The following is a 14,248-nucleotide window of genomic DNA, read 5'->3' as shown; positions in this document are numbered from 1 at the left end:
AAGACAAATAGTTACAAAATATTTGAGCCCACCAAGAAATCAAAAACAATGTTGAGCTCTCCTAAATACTCTTTTCTTAAAAGCAGAACTTACATTAGAATACCCAGAAGCAAGCTCTAAAGGCAACAAGTCCATCAGATTTCACATCAACTACCCAAACTCATCTTTCTCCTTTTCTTATTTGCTAATTGAAATATAACCTTGGATGAGTCAAGAGAGCTCATATGTTGTTTGTTAGTGTCTTCCCTGGCTGTGGGACCCAGTTCTTTCCAAATAGTAACAAGACAGCCACTGTCCTGTGGGGAAAAAAAAATACTGTCACTGAATAGCTTTGAAATCTGCTCTGAAATCTCAAATTCTGCTTTCATTTTCATAGTTGTAAATCTAAGTCAATCACTTTTCTGAATTCTGAGCTTATTGGGACTTATTTATGGACTTCAACTAAATTAACCCACATGCTGTGTCCACAGTGTCATGACTAGGCTGATTCACAAGGTGGTTACTCTGAAGCTAACTTGACAAGCTTGAGAAGTGCACCCACATAAACCAAATGGGGTTCAACAAATCCAAGTGCAAGGTGCGGCACCTGGGCTGGGGCAGTCCCAAACATGAGGGCAAACTGGGAGAAGAACTCATGGAGAGTAGCCCTGCAGAGAAGCACTCGGGGTTCTGGTGGACAAAAAGCACGACACGAGCCAGCAGTGCGTGCTTGCAGCCCAGAAGGGCAACTGCATCCTGGGCTGCATCAACAGAGGGATGGCCAGCAGTGGAGGGAGATGGTTGTGCTCCTCTGCTCCTCCCTTGTGAGGCCTCACTTGGAGTCCTGCAATCAGGTGTGGAGTTGTTAGAATGGGTCCAAAGGAGGGCCACGAAGAGGATCAGAGGGCTGGAGCACCTCTCCTAAAGGCTGAGAGAGCTGGGGATGGCCAGCCTGAAGAACAGTAGGCTCTGGAGAGACCTTATTGCAATTTTTCAATACTTAAAGGGGGCTTATAAAAAAGACGGAGTGCAACTTTTTGCTCAGGCAAACAATGACAGGACAAGGGGGAATGGTTTTAAACTAAAAGAGGGGAGATTTAGATTAGATGTTAGGAGAAAATTCTTCACTCAGAGGGTGGTAATGCACTGGAACGGCATGCCCAGAGGAACTGTGGATGCCCCATTCCTTCAGGCGTTCAAGGCCAGGTTAAACAAGGCACTTGGCAATCTGATGTAGTGGCTACTTTCCCTACCCATGGCAGAAGGGTTGGAACTGGATAATCTTTAAGGTCCCTTCCAACCCAAGCCTTTTTATGATTCTATGATGTCTTATTATCTGTCTTCCATTATCAGTTTTCTGATTGCCCATCTCACAGAATTCTTGTCATGCAAGATAGCATAACCCTAGTAGGGAGTGGGTGCTGAATATTAGAATATGTTTCAATCTAGGTTAATTTTCTATTAACTATAACACTGTAAGGTGTCAAAAAATGCCATGTCATTTGACACTTTGAACCTTTTTTACAGCTTTCAGAAGAAGAAATAAATTGTTTGTACTTTGGTTGATATTTCTCTATAATAAGGTAAAGATATTCTTTGGTCTTTTCAGGAAGCTGTTTGATTTCATGTGACTTCGGTACCAACTCTGCAGTTACGGTCACAGGTAATTTTAGGTTTATGATTTTTTATTTTTATTGATTATGAATATTACAATTGTGTTTTTGCACTTTCAAACTAGTTTTATTGATATTGGATGTAATAAATGGTTTAAAAGGGAATCCCCCATTGAATTTGCAAACCAAAGTATGGTGTAACTTTATTTTACCTTCAAATTGAAACTTTTTACTTAGGGCACGCACAGGCTTTCAAAGCAGCATAATGTGATTTCTGACTGTTTCCTGAATGCAGCAGAAAGAGTTTTTGTCCTCAGCCCAGCCATACCTTGGTTGAGTAAAAACCCCACCATGGACTGGAGAAAAAACTTCCAGTGAATTTTGGACAATGCAGGAAGCCCTAGGCTTTTTTCATGTATACGGTATACTAAACCAAAAACTGTGGTATTACCTGAGGTCTGAACATTAAGAAGATTCAAGGCGACAAACAACAGCAGAAGTAGAACTTGTAGAACTGCTGCATCTTTTGCCCAAGACCCCCTTGGCCACCCACTTCAGGGTGACTGCTGAGCTGAGCCCATACAGTGAGGCAGCTAGATCTTCCCCTGTACTTACATCCAAGGCTGCATGGAGCAATTAATTGCTTGCCCATCTTTTTTTCTATCCTAAAGATTTACACCCAGTAGCAGACCTATGTGTTGTGCTCGTTACATGTAGCCGACACATTTGGTTTATAATCTTTGGAAAAGTGGGTAGGCCACTAGGGAGGACTATAAGGATGTAGCGAGGCTGTGCAGGGACAAAATAAGGGGCGACCTTATCGCTCTCTACAGATACCTTAAAGGAGGCTGTAGAGAGGTGGGGGTTGGCCTGTTCTCCCACGTGCCTGGTGACAGGACGAGGGGGAACGGGCTAAAGTTGCGCCAGGGAAGTTTTAGGTTAGATGTTAGGAAGAGCTTCTTTACTGAAAGGGTTGTGAGGCATTGGAACAGGCTGCCCAGGGAGGTGGTGGAGTCACCATCCCTGGAAGTCTTCAAAAGCCATTTAGATGTAGAGCTTAGGGATATGGTTTAGTGGGGACTGTTAGCGTTAGGTCAGAGGTTGGACTCGATGATCTTGAGGTCTCTTCCAACCTAGAAATTCTGTGATTCTGTGATTCTGTGATTCTGTGAAAATTAGGAAGGCCAAAGCTCATCTGGAGCTCAATCTGGCTACTGCCGTTAAAGATAATAAAAAACACTTTTATAAATACATCAACACAAAAACGAGGACTAAGGAGAATCTCCATCCTTTACTGGATGCAGGGGGAAACTTAGTTACAAGAGATGAGGAAAAGGCGGAGGTGCTCAATGCCTTCTTTGCCTCAGTCTTTAGCGGCAATACCGGTTGTTCTCTGGATACCCAGTACCCTGAGCTGGTGGAAGGGGATGGGGAGCAGTATATGGCCCTCACTATCCATGAAGAACTGGTTGGTGACCTGCTACGGCACTTGGATGTGCACAAGTCGATGGGGCCGTATGGGATCCACCCAAGGGTAATGAGAGAAATGGCAGAGGAGCTGGCCAAGCCCCTATCCATCATTTATCAGCAGTCCTGGCTATCGGGGGAGGTCCCAGCTGACTGGCGACTAGCAAATGTGACGCCCATCTACAAGAAGGGCCGGAGGACAGACCCGGGGAACTACAGGCCTGTCAGTTTGACCTCAGTTCCAGGGAAGCTCATGGAGCAGATCCTCTTGAGAGTCATCACGCGGCACTTGCAGGGCAAGCAGGCGATCAGGCCCAGTCAGCATGGGTTTATGGAAGGCAGATCCTGCTTGACGAACCTGATCTCCTTCTATGACAAAGTGACGCGCTGGGTGGACAAGGGAAAGGCTGTGGATGTGGTCTACCTTGACTTCAGCTAGGCTTTTGACACCATCTCCCACAGCATTCTCCTCAAGAAACTGGCTGCTCTTGGCTTGGACTGGCGCTCGCTTCGTTGGGTTAGAAACTGGCTGGATAGCCGGGCCCAAAGAGTCGTGGTAAATGGAGTCATGTCCAGTTGGAGGCCAGTCACTAGTGGCGTCCCCCAGGGCTCGGTGCTGGGGCTGGTCCTCTTTCATATCTTCATCAATGATCTGGACGAGGGCATTGAGTGCACCCTCAGTAAGTTCGCAGAAAACACCAAGTTAGGTGCGTGTGTCAATGTGCTCGAGGGTAGGAAGGCTCTGCAGGAGGATCTGCACAGGCTGCACGGATGGGCTGAGGTCAACTGCATGAAGTTCAACAAGGCCAAGTGCCGGGTCCTGCACCTGGGGCGCAATAACCCCAAGCAGAGCTACAGGCTGGGAGATGAGTGGTTGGAGAGCTGCCAGGCAGAGAAGGACCTGGGAGTGATGGTTGATGTTCGTCTGAATATGAGCCAGCAGTGTGCTCAGGTGGCCAAGAAGGCCAACGGCATCCTGGCTTGTATCAGAAACACTGTGACCAGCAGGGCTAGGGAGGTGATCGTCCCCCTGTACTCGGCTCTGGTGAGGCCGCACCTCGAGTACTGTGTTCAGTTTTGGGCCCCTTGCTACAAGAAGGACATGGAGGTGCTTGAGCGGGTCCAGAGAAAGGCGACGAAGCTGGTGAGGGGCCTGGAGAACAAGTCCTACGAGGAGCGGCTGAAGGAGCTGGGCTTGTTCAGCCTGGAGAAGAGGAAGCTCAGGGGCGACCTTATCGCTCTCTACAGATACCTTAAAGGAGGCTGTAGCGAGGTGGGGGTTGGCCTGTTCTCCCATGTGCCTGGTGACAGGACGAGGGGGAATGGGCTAAAGTTGTGCCAGGGGAGTTTTAGGTTAGATGTTAGGAAGAACTTCTTTACTGAAAGGGTTGTTAGGCACTGGAACAGGCTGCCCAGGGAGGTGGTGGAGTCACCATCCCTGGAAGTCTTCAAAAGCCGTTTAGATGTAGAGCTTAGGGATATGGTTTAGTGGGGACTGTTTGTGTTAGGTTAGAGGTTGGACTCGATGATCTTGAGGTCTCTTCCAACCTGGAAGTTCTGTGATTCTGTGATTCTGTGACACACTCAGGATATTGTATGGCTCTATGGTTCTTTGATTCTTTTTCCCAGTGCAGCAGAAATTTCCAGATATTCCAAACACCGTCTTAATTCTGGAGGCAGACCCCACTGACTGTGCTAGGTTGGAGCCACACACTGGTGATGGTGAGGAGGCCGGCAGGCAGGTGTTTTCACAGCTCACTTTCCTCTTGCTCAGCCTCAGGTCCAGACTTCAGGGAGCTCCTTCACCAGAGCACTGTCATCTGGCCCACAGACGGGAGTGGCTTCCCCTGTGTTTAAGGAGCCAAACAAACTCACTGAGGGAGCAGATGAGTGTCGGCATGCACAAGGGGAAGAGTTAGGGGGAAAGGTCACAGGAGGAACAAAAACAAGACCATGCCAGCCAGCAACAAGCAGTTGTTGGGCTGGCACAGTTGTCACAGGAAAGCTTATGTCTAGTGCAGAGCTGAGGCTACAGGTCACTGTGGGGTTGGTGTTTAGGATCCTGTGCCTGAAATTCCCTGCAGCAAGCCAGGTTGATGTGAGCCCTGGGTGTGTGGACAGTAAACAGGCCGGGGAAGAGACTACCGCAGTGTATATAATGGAAGTGATTGTAATATACAACAGGCTGACATTACTGGATTAAATCCAGACCTAGCTTCTGGGTTCTGAGAAGGAGGTTGTAAAATCAGAGTGGGACAGGAGGTGTAGGGATGCCAACCAGGAGACCACTGGACATCAAGCAGTTAGTGATCCACATAGCCATGACCTGAGCAGGCACGGCCCTGTGTTGTGCTGTGCTGTTTCATGCAATGCTATGTTGTGCCATGCTGTGCTGGGCTGTGCTACACTGCATGCTCAGCCTGACCTTCCTGCTGCGTTGTGCTGCACAACCCCCTTGGCTGCAGGATAAGCCTGCTCTGCTCATGGCGACAGAGGAGCCTGCAGGCAGCCCCCGATCGCTATCAGTGATCCTGCGACCTACACTTCATCCTTTAGACCTCCTCCTCTTGGCCAGTCTTGGCCAGTCCTTCCCCCCAGTCTGCTGCTCTTGTTCCTTCAGTAGTAGCATTCTCCCCGGGAGCACAGCATATAACCTGGTGATGTGCTTCTTACTGCACTTCCTCGTGTGGTAAACAAGTTTACAAAACCGGCACGAGAAACGAATAAATAAAGGACTTGGGAACAAGGTTTAGTGAGTGCAGTGGGCAAGCCACAAAAATCTCAATGTTATGGTACTCGGGAGCTTCGTGCAGTAACAATGATGGAAAGCATCTCCCCAAGCGCAAGAAATGCCCTGCAGCCTGCTATTCTTCACTGTCTTATGTGATGCTGATTTGAGTGCCCCCTGGCCGAGGAGAAAATTAAGCATGGATGTGACACTGCGGCATAAACATACAGCCAAATAACTCACATGTCACAAACAGGCACTTCTTCTTGCCTTTCCTTCTTTGAAGGAAGCAACTGTCTCCTCTCCTATCAGTACTCCCAAAGAAAAGTTACCTGATGTCGTGCAGACGCTTGATATATTATTGGCAAAAGGATCCTCTCTGACATGGAGATTAATTCCAGAGGAAAATAGAGCTGTATATGCAAATAAGCTTCAGATATGCTTGTGTTGTGGGTTTACATGGCAAGGTTTTGGTAGTGGAGGGGGCATAAGGGTAACTTCTGCAAGAAGAATCCAGAAGCTGCCCCATGTTAGATAAGGGCACTGTCGTTGGCAAGAGCTGAGCCAATAAGAGATGTTGTTTGCACCTCTGTGAGAGCATATTTAAGAAACGGGAAAAAAATCTGCTTGGGAACAGCAGCTGAGAGAAAGAGAGGAGTGAGAAAACAGCCTTGCAGACACCAAGCTCGCTGCAGAAGGAGGGCAGGAGGTGCTCCAGGCACCAGAGCCGAAGTTCGCTGTTGCAGGAAGCACGGCCGAAAGCACGACAGACACACAGTAGAGTCAGATCATGCTCCATTTTATTGCCCGAATAGCCTAACTTTTATAGAGAACTTAACAGGGGTGGACAGTGTTTCACACAAGATTATTGGTCAAAAGCACTCAGACAAACAACTGCAAGAAAACAACCCCACCTGCAAGAAAACAACCCCCTTGTGATTAGCAGTCACATAGACCTTGTCCTTGAAGCCAGCTACTGGTAACAATATTTTTCTGAGTTCCTCAATTGGGCGATGTGGGAACACTGTCATGGGAACTTCTCATAGTTGCCCTGGTAGCTTGGTTTGCTCAGCTACAGCAAGCCATGGGATTTTTGCTGTTTCAAGAAATCCCTCAACAATTCCCCCTTCTTCTTTTGAGCAAACCAAGCCCGACACAGCAGTTTTACAAGTGACTCTTTAGCTATACTTACAACACACAACGATGATTACCACCACCATAAACCAAATCCTTAATCCCCTTGTGACTAAACCCAGCAACCATCTGCACCTTGTTTCAAACAAGTCAGTGAACCATTGATTGAAAGGATTGATACCATACTGAATCTTTCTCATATGCTCTTTCAGGAAAGTAATGGATTTGTGAATTGACTCATTATGATCAGAAAGGTTTAAACAGTACATTCCCTTAAAGTCCTCACACCCATTCCTTTGAGCCAAAAGCAGGATGTCAATAGCAGCTTGATCCTGTAAAAGCAGATGTCGCAGACTATTTTGATCTGCTAACATCTCCTCAAGTATCTCTGTCGTGGCATAGGCTTGCCTCTTGGCCCAGCATACCAATTTTTCTAAGATGTTACGTGCGGCCGCAGATGCCACTCCAGGCACTGAAATTACTAATGCCGCTCTAGCTGCAACCCCACACAATTCAACATTATCATTGCAATCCAATGCAAGCAATGCCCATTTATGTCTGGTGATCTCACGCAACTGTAACAAGCTAGGAGCAAATACAATGAGTTTATCTAAGTAACATGGACATCTGACAGCATTTGCAGGGATACCTTGCCAGGCCCCATCCCCACAAATCAGAAGCACATCAGGAGGTAAGGCCAAAGCTGCACAATTGTTCCAAACACTGTAGTTGTTACCCCTTGTCTCCATGCTACAAACCCCTAAACCCTGCTTAGCAGCGTCATTGTAATCACAGGTGTTATTTGTGTTTTTGTACCAGTATGGCCCTTTCCCGGTTCCTGTAGCAGGATTCACCTGATAGCCACGGCTACGTTCACATTTGTAGCCACCTTTCAGGTTGATACAGATTTGACTACAGATACCAGGGTTTTGACATTCATCAATATCTCCACAGTTTCTCTTGTCTACAAACTCAAACCCAGCTGGACAGTCACATTCATGTATGTTGCATTCCTTCAGGGGCTCATCACCCCAGTCCTTGCAGTCTCTCTGCTGGTTACACACTTTATTGATATCTATGCATTCTCCACTTCTGCACTTGAATTTGCCAGGTCCTGAGCACTGAATAACATCGTTACAGTTTGCTTCATCAGTGCCATCCAGACAGTCTCTCACACCACTGCACTGCCTTCTTCCGTGGACGCAGTTCCCATCTTCACATCTGCACTGGTCTGGCCTGCAGGTCCGAGAAGGGCAGTTAGTTTCATCACTTCCATCCTTGTAATCAGGATCTCTGTTACAGTCTTTTTCACCATCACATTTCCAGGACACCAGGATACACTGGGTTGACTGAGGACCACAGCTGATTTCATTTACCTGGCATGTTCTCGTATAACACAGATCAGCAATCTCATCAGACCCATTTTCACAGTCCGGATCCCCATCACACTGCCATCTGTTTGGCACACACTGACCACTGTTGCACACAAAGTCAGATTCAGCACACGTCTTCTTCACACAAGCACTCTCATCACTGCCGTCTGAGCAGTCTTCACATTTTGCTCTAGCACTGTCGGCAGCAGTGCACAGGCAGGTGAGGGCGAGCAGCAGGCAGAATGCCCCACAGCGCGGCAGTGCCTGCCGCCGCCCTGCACCTATGTCACTTATACTACTCCTATTACCCGTGCTAGTAGTGTCAGTGGCATCCTCCTGGTACCGTTTCTGTCTTTGCCGCCCCTTACTCTCCCCCTTTTCTTTTTGCCACTGACCATTCACCACAAATGGATAAGACACATGATTACTAGTTAGGAAAGAGAGTGTAACGTCTGCTATACGGCTGCAGGCAGTGCCAGCTGCAATCCTAGAAGCTGTTTGTGAACGAGCCTGCCGGTGGTCATTTGGCAGTGTAATCTGCGTCTCTGCACTCCTGCCCTGCAATAGAGCTAAATCGTCATTAATAGTCCGTAGACTGAGGCAACCCCACGGAATGTTATCCAGAAACATAGTTATAACACCGATCTGGGGACGAATAGTCTTTTTTGCATTGCAAGATAAACCTCTTATAAAAAGAATGCCAAAGAGAAGCAGCACAGCCGCCGCTGCCTCCATGGTTACGTCAGACAGGCTGCAGGGTCCTGATGTCCGCCCCTCTGCTCTGTGCCGACTCGCCACACGGTGAGGGTCGGCTGCCGTTGTCCACTGATGCCTCTGGTCTCCCGTAGCAACTCGATCTCGGATGTCCCGCATCACACCGTGATCACGTCAATTTCCCGCTGCCCTCCGCAATTCCACGTCCCGCCGCAACTCCGTTTCCCGCGGCCCTCCGCAATTCCACGTCCCGCCGCAAAACCCCGTGTCCCACCGTTTTCCGCGTCTCTCAGCGGGAGTACCGCGTCTCACCGTGAGGCCTGTGTACCGTGTGTCCGGGCCGGTGTCCGGTCTGCTCAAGCGCCGGTCGGATGGGCGCTCCGAAGTCCCGACGGCGCGGCGAGATCTCAGCGCCGCTGGTCCCGGCGCCGCCGGTCCCGGCGCCGCTGGTCTCCTGGTCTACCTGCGTTCCGATGTGCTGGCGCCGCTGGTGTCCCGCTGCGCTGCGATGTTTGCCCCGGCGCCGCTGCGATGTCCGTGCTCGGCTGCGATGTCCTGCTCCGGTGCGATGTCTGTCCCGCTGCGATGTCCTGTTCAGGCCTTGTTCAGGTCTCAGCCTGTTCGGGCGCCATATGTTGCAGGAAGCACGGCCGAAAGCACGACAGACACACAGTAGAGTCAGATCATGCTCCATTTTATTGCCCGAATAGCCTAACTTTTATAGAGAACTTAACAGGGGTGGACAGTGTTTCACACAAGATTATTGGTCAAAAGCACTCAGACAAACAACTGCAAGAAAACAACCCCACCTGCAAGAAAACAACCCCCTTGTGATTAGCAGTCACATAGACCTTGTCCTTGAAGCCAGCTACTGGTAACAATATTTTTCTGAGTTCCTCAATTGGGCGATGTGGGAACACTGTCATGGGAACTTCTCATAGTTGCCCTGGTAGCTTGGTTTGCTCAGCTACAGCAAGCCATGGGATTTTTGCTGTTTCAAGAAATCCCTCAACAGTTCGCCTGCGGGAAAACCCACTCAGGATGAGTTCGGGAAGGACTGCATCCCATTGGAGATGGGGAAGACAGTGATCGAGGAGTGGTGGAGGAGAAGCACTATAGTCTGACCGCAGCCCCATTTCCCCGTTTCCCTGTGCTGCATGGGGGGGTGGAGTTGGCAGAGGGTGGATGGGAAAATATGTTTTTGTTTTGTTGGTTGGTTGGTTTTGTGTTGTTTTGTTTTTTTTTTCCTTTGTTTCTCACTCCTCTAGCTTGTTAGCAATAGGCAATAAATCTTACTATCTCTCTACTCTGAGTCTGTTTTGCCCGTCATGATAATTGTTGAGTGATATCCCCATCCTTATCTCAACCCTTGAGCCCTTTGCATTGTATTTTCTCCCCCGTCCTCTTTGTAGAGGGGGAGTGAGAGAGCAGTTATGGAGGAGCTTGGCTGACCACCTGAGTAAAACCACCACATCTTATCCCCATAGCCACTTGGGTTTTCTCCTGGGTGAACTGGGAATTTTTGGAGGAATTGTGCTCTAAGTGTACCTTATCAGCATCCTCCATCTATTTGCCTTCAGCATCTTTGTGTATGGGGCAAGAAAACATGCCTTCAGCTTCAGGCGTGAGAGACCTCAAAGAAAGAAACATGTGACCACTAGCCATCTTAGGCTTGTGTATGGAGTCAGTAAGGGAATAATTCAGTTTTCTAGAAGCATGATATATTGCAATCCTCCTTTTCTAGTGTTTTGTTTGTTTGTTTGTTTGTTTGTTTGTTTCCAGCTCAGTAGAAGTTTCCTGATATTCAGAGCACTGTCTGAATTCTGTTGGCAGACCCCCACTAACACTGCTGGGAGAATGCAAAAGCAAATGAAAACATTTGGGAGCTGCATCATTTTTGCAAAAGGCACAACACATTTTGGTATTGCTTGCTGAAGAGCACTGTTGATTTATGGTAAAACTATAGCCAGAAAGAGGTATAAACTGCCATTTGGTGGGTAGATACACATGAAAATTTTAGTGGTGAACACTCATGTAACTCTTGGGTTTGGTTTACAGACTTCAGAAAATACAGAATCCAGAATCTAAAGCTGGGTGGTACAGTTCCCCAGTGGGCTGAGGAAATGGGTGGGATACTCAGAAATCTGAAAAACAACAACTGCAGAGGTTAAGGAGTGGGAGAAACTCCTACCTACCAGTAAATGAAAGGTAAAGACCATTCTGGGTGGCACTAATAATCTCCTCTTTTCCATACTTATCTTTAGGTTGCAGATGGATGCTTCCGTGCACCTGGAATTAAAAAGAAGTGAAGAGCAATCATGTGGAGAGGCACTAGCTTCTTCAAAGCATCTGACTGCTTAAAGCCTTATCTTGGAGTGGTAGAGCATGGCTTTGAGTCACGTTAGCAGGGTGGTTGCATAAGAAGAATAAAGGAGACACCAAGAGGGAAAGCACAAAAGAGCTTGACTAAGCAGCCTAAAGGTTAGGGCATTTGTTCAGGAGTTGGAAATGATCGATTCTGGTTCCCAGTCAAGGCTCTAGGTTCCATATGGAAAAGTTACTGCCTAAAAATCAAAGTAGTTCAGGGAAGAAGGTACAAAACCTTCCTAGTGATTCTGTGCTGTCTTGTCCTCCTGCTTCGTTCTGACCCCATGGATGTTTTATTCTTTTTGCAGCAATGCCTGTATTTCACTTGGGGCAGGGAGAGTACCCACTCATAATAGATTTTTATCTGGTATATATGTGTGTGTATATATATATATATACGCATATATACACTTATGTATATATATAAGTTTTATATATATATGTAATAGATTTGTATCTGGTATATATACATATTGGTAACTGTATGAAATCTGGCCTTTTGTGAAAGGACTGTAATGGTAATCACAGACTTGTGAGGTACGTGCATTAGCCTCTAGATCAACATACAAAATTACTTCCTCCTTCTTCTGCCTACGTTTTAAAAGTCTGTCACTAGATACACAGAGTCCATTCTTTTGAAGAATGTTTGCAGCTATTGAGACTTTGGGGGAGGCCAGGTACACAACTGGGCAGAGATACACACTTGAATCTGAGGTAGATGTATGTGGTGATTTTACCCTGATATGCAGCTGAACTCCACCACAACCTCTCCCTCACTCCTCTTCCTCAAGGAAAAAGGAGAGAATATATGATAGGGCTCAAGGGTTGAGGTAAGAGCAGGAAGGTCACTCACCAGTTACTGTCACGGGCAAAACACGCTCAGCATAGGGAGATTCAGACAATTTATTACCTAGATAATACCTACTCTAATTTATTACTGCTAGAGCAGTGAGAAACGAAAAGCAAACTGAAAATACCTTCTTGCCATCCACCCTCTTCTACCTCCTCCCCCCAAGTGTCAAAGGCGAACAGGGCTTGGGGGCTGCAGTCAGTCCTTAACACTTTCACTCCGCTGATCCTTCACGGTCCCTCTCTGCCCCTGCTCCCCATGGGATCCCTCCCACGGGATGCCGTCCTTCCCGAACTGAGCCTGTGGGGGCTGCCCTCAGGCAGCAGCTCTTCAAGAACTACTCCCACAGCTCTTCAAGAACTGCTCCGTACCACAAGGTCCATCCCCCTGGAGCAAACTGCTCCAGCACGGGTCCCCCACGGGTGGGCGGCAGCTCCCCCCAAACTCCCTGCTCCACCGGGGGCTCCTCCACGGGCTGCAGCGTGGAGATCTGCTCCTTGTGGGACCCATGGGCTGCAGGGGGACAGCCCGCTCCACCAGGGGCCTCTCCACTGGCTGCTGGGGAAATGCTGTTCTGGTGCCTGGAGCACCTCTTCCCCTCCTGCTGCAGCGACCTTTGTGTCTGTGGGGTTGGTTCTCACTCCTCTCTCCCACCTGCTGTGGCACAGCAGGGTTTTTTTTTTTTGTAGTTGTTGTTTTCCCCCTTTCTTGAATCTGCCCTCACAGAGGCAGAAAAAAATGTTGCTCACTGGCTCAGCTCTGGCCAGCAGCAGGTCCCCCTTGGGGCCTGCTGGAGTCAGCTCTACTCTGACATGGGGCAGCTTCTGGGCTCTGCTCGCAGAGGACACCCCTGTAGCCCCTCTCCCCACACCCCCCACTCCTCCCCAACCTTCACTCTCCCCCAAAAACCTTGTTACTTAAATCCAAGGCAATATATAAGTGTCAGAAGTGGTCAGAATTACAGGAACATACATTATTCAAGGGTTATCTTTGTAAGAGGAAGAGAGCCTGTGGTAAAGTATGGTTTCATTTCTGAAAATTTATTATTTACATGATTGCTAAGGCAGAATTTGTGGTGATAATCTATATGAGGATTCGTGGTCAATATGTGAGATTAAGTCAAATAGAGCTGCATGTGTAGATCATGATGGTTCACACGCACACACACAAAATCCTATTGCTTCTCATAATAATCAAGATGATGAAATTATGATGATCAACAGCCAGATGCAAAACAAAACTATTTTTTTCTGTTGAAATACCCATTTCACATAGAATCATAAAATATCCTAAGATGGAAGGGACCCATAGAGATCATCTAGTCCATCTCTTGGTACCACACATGTCTACCCAAAAATTCGAACCACATGACTAAGTGCACAGTCCAAACGCTTCTTCAACTCCGACAGGCTTGGTGCTGTGACTATGTCCCTGGGGAGCCTGTTTCAGTCCATGACCACCCTCTCAGTGAAGAACCTCTTCCTACGTCTAGCCTGAACCTCCCCTGTTGCAGCTTGACACCATTCCCGTGGGTCCTATCACTGGTCACTAAAAAGAATAGATCGGTGCCTGCCCCTCCACTCCCCCTCATGAGGACGCTGTAGACCATGATGAGGTCTCCCCTCAGCCTCCTCTTTTCAGGCTGAACAGGCCAAGTGACCTCAGCCACTCCTCATACGTCTTCGTCATACGTATTCCTCTCTAGGCCCTTCACCATCTTTGTAGCCCTCCTCTGCACACTCACCAACAGTTTCACATCCTTTTTGTACTGTGGTGCCCAGAACTGCACACAGTACTCGAGGTGAGGCTGCGCCAACGCACAGCAGAGTGGGACGATTACTTCCCTCAACCGACTAGCAATGCCGCGCCTGATGCAACCCCAGGATATGGTTGGCTGCCAGGGCACACTGCTGACTCATATTCAGCTTGCCATCAGCCACAACCCCCAGATCCCTGATGTGAGACTGACAGGCCTGTAATTGCCAGGGTCTTCTTTATTGTCCTTGAAAACTGGTGCAACATT

This window comes from Anas platyrhynchos, chromosome 2 (genome assembly GCF_047663525.1).
Source record: "Anas platyrhynchos isolate ZD024472 breed Pekin duck chromosome 2, IASCAAS_PekinDuck_T2T, whole genome shotgun sequence".
In the NCBI taxonomy this organism is placed as follows: domain Eukaryota; kingdom Metazoa; phylum Chordata; class Aves; order Anseriformes; family Anatidae; genus Anas; species Anas platyrhynchos.
This window is presented reverse-complemented; position numbering follows the sequence as displayed.